This window comes from Condylura cristata, unplaced genomic scaffold, assembly GCF_000260355.1.
Source record: "Condylura cristata isolate star-nosed mole 26May11 unplaced genomic scaffold, ConCri1.0 scaffold00013, whole genome shotgun sequence".
Taxonomy (NCBI): domain Eukaryota; kingdom Metazoa; phylum Chordata; class Mammalia; order Eulipotyphla; family Talpidae; genus Condylura; species Condylura cristata.
In genome coordinates, this window is record NW_004567114.1 from 25,262,457 (window position 1) to 25,270,035 (window position 7,579).

Genomic DNA, 7,579 nt, shown 5'->3' on the forward strand with positions numbered 1-7,579 from the left:
GATCTGCTGTACCTCCGTGGCACTTGGTGAAAGAGGGCTTTGAGAGAACAGGGGGCATGGCTCATGAAGCAGTGGTTATCCAAGGGGCAGAGGTTTCGTGGTGGGGGAGGTTCATGGCACAGTGGAAAGTGTATTGGAGCCCTTGGGCCTGGGTTCAGAACCCAGCTCCCCTTAAACCAGCTGTGCCTTGGGTAAATAAATGACTTGGCCTTGGATTTTGCCTCTGCATGCCACGGGGTGACTGTGAGGATTAAGTGACAACCTTTCCTAAGGGTCTGCAGGTCTTGGGTGCACATGGAGGAAGGTCTAGGCCCTCCCCATCTTACAAGCAGGGTGCAGAGAAGTTCACTGATTGTCACATGGCTTGGGGCATCTGGGCTTGAACCCAGGTGGGCTCGCTCCCTCGCTGCCTGTCACCACCACAGCCCAGGCTGGTACACGGAAAATATTTGGCACAGTCGCTGGCACAGAGTAACTGCAAATATTCCGGTATTAGTTCTCATGCCCCTTAACTTTCTGTGCAGATCTTGCAGGGCAGCCCGTTGGAGAGATGGCTCTGTACACACCCTTTCACCCAGTCTCTCGCTCCCTCGTCCCATGAGGCTTGGGCTTGGAGTGTTTGGAGAAGGGTGCTGGGAGGAGGGGGCAGGCCACCTCGTGGACTTTCCCCTTCTCTGTCTGCTGTGGGGTGGCTTCTGTTAATGACTGACAGAGCCTGAGTGCCTGAGGGCCGTCTGGGGAGTTGGCCCTGTGCCTTTCTTTCTCCAGGGTCTCTCCCCACCTGCACGCAGCCAACCATTTAATCACGTCTGGCTGGACTAACTGGAACGCTACCTGAGTTCAGAGGGGGAGGGGCAGAAGCCATCAGGCAGGCTCCTCACCACCCCCTTCTGCCTTGCAGATGGCCCTCCTCGGGGTGGCCTCTGGTCTTGCGGGCAGAGATTCAGAGAGTCTGTGAGCAACTCTCTGAAGAAGTCAGGTCAGTACCACTGGTCCCTGTGGAGGTGGGTTAAAGCTTGGGTTACAGAGAAACTTCTGGCCCGAAGGCCTGTGTTGCTTTCTCAGGAATCCCCTAAGGTTTCATTTGAGTTGCTGTTGTGGGAAATGTGTGTCTGAGGAGCCAAGCAGGGTTTGCCCAAATGTCAAGGCCGGGTTTCCTCCTCCTGTTGTCGGGACTCACTGTTGGTCAGGGGATGGGGATGTCTCCATCGTGTTTAGGTTATTTGCAATTGTTTTGACATGTTGGCGAAACCAGGTCTCAAGGTACAGGGCTGGGAGTGACGACCGTACCTGTGCTATCAGCTTGGGGTAGAGTGAAAATAAATATTGGCAATGGTCAAACCTGAGGTAATTTTCTCACTCCCTGCGTCCAGTCAGGTAGCTGCCCCCTAACTTCTAGTTTGTAACTCAAGGAGAAGGAACTCATGACCCCATGAGACAGAGTTCACTTCTGCCCTCCCCACTACTCCAGAAGGTGCAAGTCTCTATTGCCCAGGATAAGGAATTGCTTTGGAACTAGAGGGACCTGGGTTCAAGTCCCCATTCAATGTCACCTCAATCTGTGACCTTGAACTGAAAACTTAGCAAGCAGCTCGGGCCCCAGCTTCCAGTGTTTGCAAACTGGGATGATGGTGACACTCAATTCAGTGGATAAATAAACTGGTACAGTCACACATGGGAATATTATGCAGCTGTATAAAAGAACAAGTGACTGGCAGACATAACAACATGGGTGACTTGCAAAGACATTAAGTTGAGTGAAAGGGCCAAAAAAGGCTATGTGAATCCAATTATATGAGGTTATTAAGTAGACAAAACTGACTGACATTGGTAGAGATTCAACTATAAGATAGAGTATATGCACATAAAGTTCATTAAGTTGAATGCTGAAGATTTATGCACTCTGCTGCATGAAATTCTCCCCTAAAACAAAACAAAACAAAACAAAACCAGGCTAGTAAGTAAAATTAGCCATCTGTCTTAGAAGAGTTCTCTTTGCAGATTCAAAATAAATCTCCTGTAGCTATTTGGTGTTGCTTACACTTTGTGTGAGGTAGCTGGAGGTCAAAATTGAGACCCAGTGGGGTTCTGAGGGCCTGGAGAGAGGAGAGCTTGTCTGGGAAAGCCAGCATCTAGGAGACACTGTTTTGGGAGTCACTGATATGGTCTGTCAGTCCCAGTCTACCCCTCAGTAAGGCTGATGGTGGCTGTGAGGCTGCTGAGGGGCCTGTTTGCCTTAGGTGGGCTTTGGGGATGGCCTGACTGGCCCAGCCTGTCTCTGGCCTTCAGGTTTAAGGATGCATTTCATTCCACTTTGTTTTGTTCTATTTCAGCAGGTCTTGGTTCCAGCAGCAGGAAAAATGTTTTTGGACCCAACAGAAGGAGATGCCCAGCTCAACCCATGCATCTGGCCACCCAACTCTCTGGAGACAGGTTTTTGCAGGACTGAATTTCTTTCATGCAGTGTGTGAACAGTAGTCTTGCTGCTTTAGGAAGAACCCAAGATGTGGGGTCAGGAAAAAGGGTGGAAGCAGATGCTCCTTTCTTAGGTCAAGGAAGTGAGTGATTCCTTACATCTATACCCCAAACAACTCACCAGCTCCCTGGATTTGTGACCCTGGTCAGTCATCTGCAGCTGTGTGACCGTGGGCAAGTCACGTAACCTCTCTGAGCCTTGTTTTCCACCTCTAGCCTGGGCCCTCTAGCACCCCCTTGCCCACCTTATGGGGTTGTGGTGAAGATCAGGTGAATCTGAACAAAGAGTTTTGGGAACTAAAAGCCCCGGACAAAGCTGGTATTGAGGGTGTGGGGATGGCTGTCAGCCTTCAGGGTGACAGAGCCCTTCCTGCACAGATGTTTTAGTGGTATAACCTACTACATGTTGCTGTTTCAGCCCATTAACCGGATTTCCTGCCTCAAACTCACGTGTGATGTTTATGTTGTACATGATTTTTACATTTTACCTATTAAAAATAATGCATTTCAGCATACGTGGTATCTGACTAACACATGCCAGGGGCTGGGCTCTGCCCTCTGTCTCATGTCTCTTTTGCTGGTGTCTGTGCGTCAGGAGTGCCGCCAGACCCATGTTACTAGTGAGGAAAGCCAGGCCCATGGAGAAGTTGTTATTGCTGTTCTGACTGATCAGGACCCCAGGTCTGTCTAACTCCAACACCTAAGCAATAGCCCCCACACTTTACTTGGGATGTCAGATGGCACTGGGGTCACCCAGCAGGTCTGGGTTTCAGTATTTGCTCTTTCCAGGGGGACCCAAAGTCTTGTCAGAGAGCGTGCATGGTTGCAATTTGATAACTGTGGACAGCTAAGCCGTCCTAGGATGTTTCTGTTCCATTTGGTCACCTCGTCTGCTGTCTGGAGGATCGGGGTGATAAATAGAAGATAGGCTTGATTTCTGTTCTTTCACCAGTGAGGGAATCAGGTACACTCTGGTGACAGCAAACTGTCATGGGCTCACTGTCAGCTTCCACGGCTGCAGCACAGCCAAGACCCTGTCTTGAGCGCACTATTGCTGGGCGAGGGGTGGAGGGTGAACTGCTCTAGCACTGGCGGATGTCATCCTGATGAGCGAAGGAGAAGCCTGCGCAAATGCAAGAGCCCCTTGGGCTAAGGGGCCTACTCTCTAAGCACCCACCAGGCTCACTATCTGCTTGAAGCTTAGGGCCATGGACGGCACCGGATGGTTGCTGGAGCTGGTGTTGCTTCTTCTACTGAGAGAAGCCGTCAATAACTGCTAAATTGCATCCCCAATCCTGCCTCCACCTGAGGAAGTCACTTATTCCTGCTAACGTAGGGGTCAGAGGAAGAAAAAGGGTAGGTTCTGAGGGTTTCAGCCAGCAGCAGAAGCCACCGAGAGCAGAGGAGGAAGACACTATATATATATAATATATATACATATATATATAATATATATATATATTTTTTAGCAAGAGGCATCTATTGATCAGCTGTAGTCCAAGTCCACATGCTCCCCAGTCGCCTCAAGCTGTGGGGAGCAGGGGGGCAGGGCTTAGGTGCTTTACTGATGGGCCCTCTTAAGGAGGCCTGTCTCCTCAGACCTCTTTCTTCAGAGTTACTGAGTCTAGGCTGCCCAGCCTAGACTCCCCGAGGTATCGTGGGCAGCCTTTGGGCTCATGTGAAAACTGAAAGCCTTTTGGCTTCTCTGTTGTCCCTGACGGCCGCTTCCCTCCCCATATCGAGCAGTTTGGCAGGGGAGCTGGGCCTTCCTGCACAGTGGCGGACCCCTATAAGCCCACAGGGCACATCCAGCCCAGATGAAGGGTCTGGCCCTTGCGGCGGACCTGTGAGTCTTCTCAGGCCAAGGGGCTACGGAGCTGGGTTTTCTCTTCTTAAACAGGCAGTGTTTAAGGGGTTACTGAGCAGCTGCGAGACGATGCCAGTGTGCACGCAAACCTGGGGGGGCTGAACATTAGTGCCCCGCCCAAGCAGCCCAGTCAGGCAAATGCCACCTGGTTTGGGGGTGGGAGGGGACAAGTCCCACCTTGGCCATAACTTGCTGATGGACCTGGGCGGTCATTTCTGATTTACATACTGCCTTTTTCTTGTCTGTGAAATAAGGGGGTTGGGCTAGATATGTTTTTAGTTCAAGGATTCCATGAATATCTTAGAAGCAAAATGCACGGAGCCACATTGCTTTGCTGTGTGAAGTGATCGGGCAGTGGGCTAAAGAGTGTGGCAGCTGGAAGGCCCACTGGAGTTCTGGTGCTTGTTAATGGTGGCAGGTGACTCATATGACGGGCCTGGGACTTAGAACTGGACTGCCTGAGCCTCCTTTGAAGTGGCTTTGAAACACTTAGGAGCTCTAGGATGAATGAGAACGTGTAAGTCAACTCCCTGGTCTGTTGTATGTTCCCAAACACACAGTTTTAAATCAAGGTTTGGAATAACTCTTATTTTGGGATTGTGCTTTGCGTTTCAGTGTGCTGCTTAGTATTACTATTTCTTAAGTGGACTGATTTTTGAGGTACTGAAAGCTTGAGTTACTGAAGTCTGACGTACCAGGGAGGTAGATTTCAATTCAGTTCAGGGAAAGACTGTTGAACAATCTGTGTTGCACTTTGGGGGTGGGGAATTTTTTGCCAGTGATGGCAAAGTTCGAACCCAGCTAGGTGCTCACTCTCCCTCCCCCAGTCAGGGACAATGTACAGTGCTTCACTGACACCCCATCCAAAGTGGCCCCCCTCTGCTTCACCCTGTTGTACCCTTCTTGATTTTTTTTTTTTTGATTTTGTATTTCAATACTTATCTCTCCCTGGAAGTGTCACATTCATTTATTTTTTTCACTTGTGAGTCATCATCTCGCCCAACCCAAAGGTAAACTGGCAAATTGGGCGCCTGGGTCCCTTTTCGTTGTTCCACCTCCCCATGGCTTCATTTCTTGGCACTTAGCAGACATGCGAATACTGAACAGGGAAAATGTTTAGCTTTCAATTCCATGAGCCCATGGTCCTATGGGATTAGGTCCTAAAATCCCTGGCTGGGGGCCTACCCGGTGGCACAGGGGTTAGAGTCTTGCACTCTCAAGCTAATGCCAGCCCAGTGGCATGAGTTGGATCCCCTGGGCCAGGGAGGTGACCCACATGGTGCAGCAGACCTCTCCTGACCCACCCGCTGCTCCCCTCAGCAGTGTACTTTGTCAGTCGGCCTGTTCTGCTCCCCACTCTGTCTCTGGTGAATCCTCTCACTCCTGGCACTTCTGGCCTGAACCCCAGTTCTTGTTTGCATAAGTAAGTGAAATCTTCGAAAGACCCTGGCTGGGATATTTGAAGGAGCAAAGAACTGTCCTGAGATAAACAAGGACTGGAAGGAGTGTGTCGTTGATTTCGTGTTGGTGGTGTATCCTCGGGTGAGTCACTCAGCCTTGTGGGGTTTGGGTTGCTTCCTCTGCAAAAAGAAGAGTGTGAGATTCAGTTATCTGTATACTCTTTCCAGGTGACTGTCTTGTGATTTCAGTACTTTGTGTACTTGCTTTTCGGCTCTCAAACTGTTTGTTCAGCTCTTTTATTAGGGGTTCAAGGGCTAATAAAACAGAAAAAAAATTAAGTGGCTTTGGGAAGTGAAGAGTAAATACAAGTGCTAATGAATTCTTTTATTCTGCAGAACAATTAAAAGGACTATGGCTAGACCCAAAGGGAATTGGCTGTTTGATTAAATAATCATAAGGTTTATGTTAGTTCAACCCAGGTGTAAATTCACAGTTGAGGAATCTTTTCTTGGTATGCTTTAGCCACCGAATAGTTGCAATGTACTTGATATTCTCTGATTTTGAATAGACTTTATATGTGAAGATGGTTTATATGTTCTTTCTTTTTCTGGCTTCTCGAGGACATGGCTGGTGAGCCATCTTTTTAATACTCATCTTTCCATTTTACTGGTGACAGAAAAAACCACTATCCTGAGTGATAACATTAAAACAACACTGTTACAGAATTGTGCTTTCTCGCTAGCGTGGGTTGATGTAGAAGCGCAGAGATGGCTAATTCTCTTTGCTGTTAGCTAAAAATTTAGGATCAGTCCCTACATCTTCCTCTTTATTATTGTTCCTGTGACCTGAAATCTTAGCAAACAAATGCCATCCACGATAACAATAAGTTCAGAGTTCCTTCTGGATGAATCAGTTAAGATGTAGACAGGTATTGGATGCTAATATGTATAAAAGATGCAATATGGTTCAAAAGGATATAAAATGTGTTCCTCATTCATAAAGAGTTTACATTTTAGTTGGGGAGACAAGATATAAATTAATGAAGCCATCAATTAACAAGACTGGATTTTATACTTTGATAGCATTATATACTGGTAGAATAAAAGACCAGCTTGAGAGTGGATAATGAAAGGATAGTAACATGTGATATTATGCTAATTGGGAGGTACAGTTAGTGCCAACCAGTCAGAGCAGGGAGTGATCAGCTAGAGCCAGTGGCTGTCTGGAGAGAGGCCAGTTTGCCGCTGACACTGGCCTAACTCTGGTGTTGGGACCCTGCTAAGGATGCTCTGGGCTGCAAAGGCCCGCGGAAGTGAGTGTGAGCGGTGCCACTGGAGCTCTGTGCCACAGTGCCCTGTGTCAGGAAGGGTGCAAAGACAGGCAAAAGATGAAGTCTCAAGATCATCGCCTAAGGGTTTGAGTCAGCTCATGGGCCATTAAAATGTTTTGCACTCTACACAAAATTTCAAAATATTTTGAGCCAACATTTAAAAATCAAAAGATTTCGAAATAATAATCTAGTTTACTGGCATCTCTTGAAACACTAGGCTATCTGGCCATATAAGACTGTCGTTCCCCGTCAGCAGCTTGGGCATCAGTCATGTGGCCCTAAGAAGTGTCAGTTTCTTTGAAGATGGGGCTTGTGCTCTCCAGTCGACCCCAGTCCCCACCCCTCTTTCTAAGTCCTCAAACCTCCTGAATAATTTTCCCCCCAATGCCCTAATGGTAGAGAAGTATTTCTCTATGCTCATGAATTAAAAAAAAAAAAAAAAAAAAACAAACAGGTGTCTTTTGCAGCAACTTGGATGGAGCTGAAAAAGGCAATTTTCTTCATAG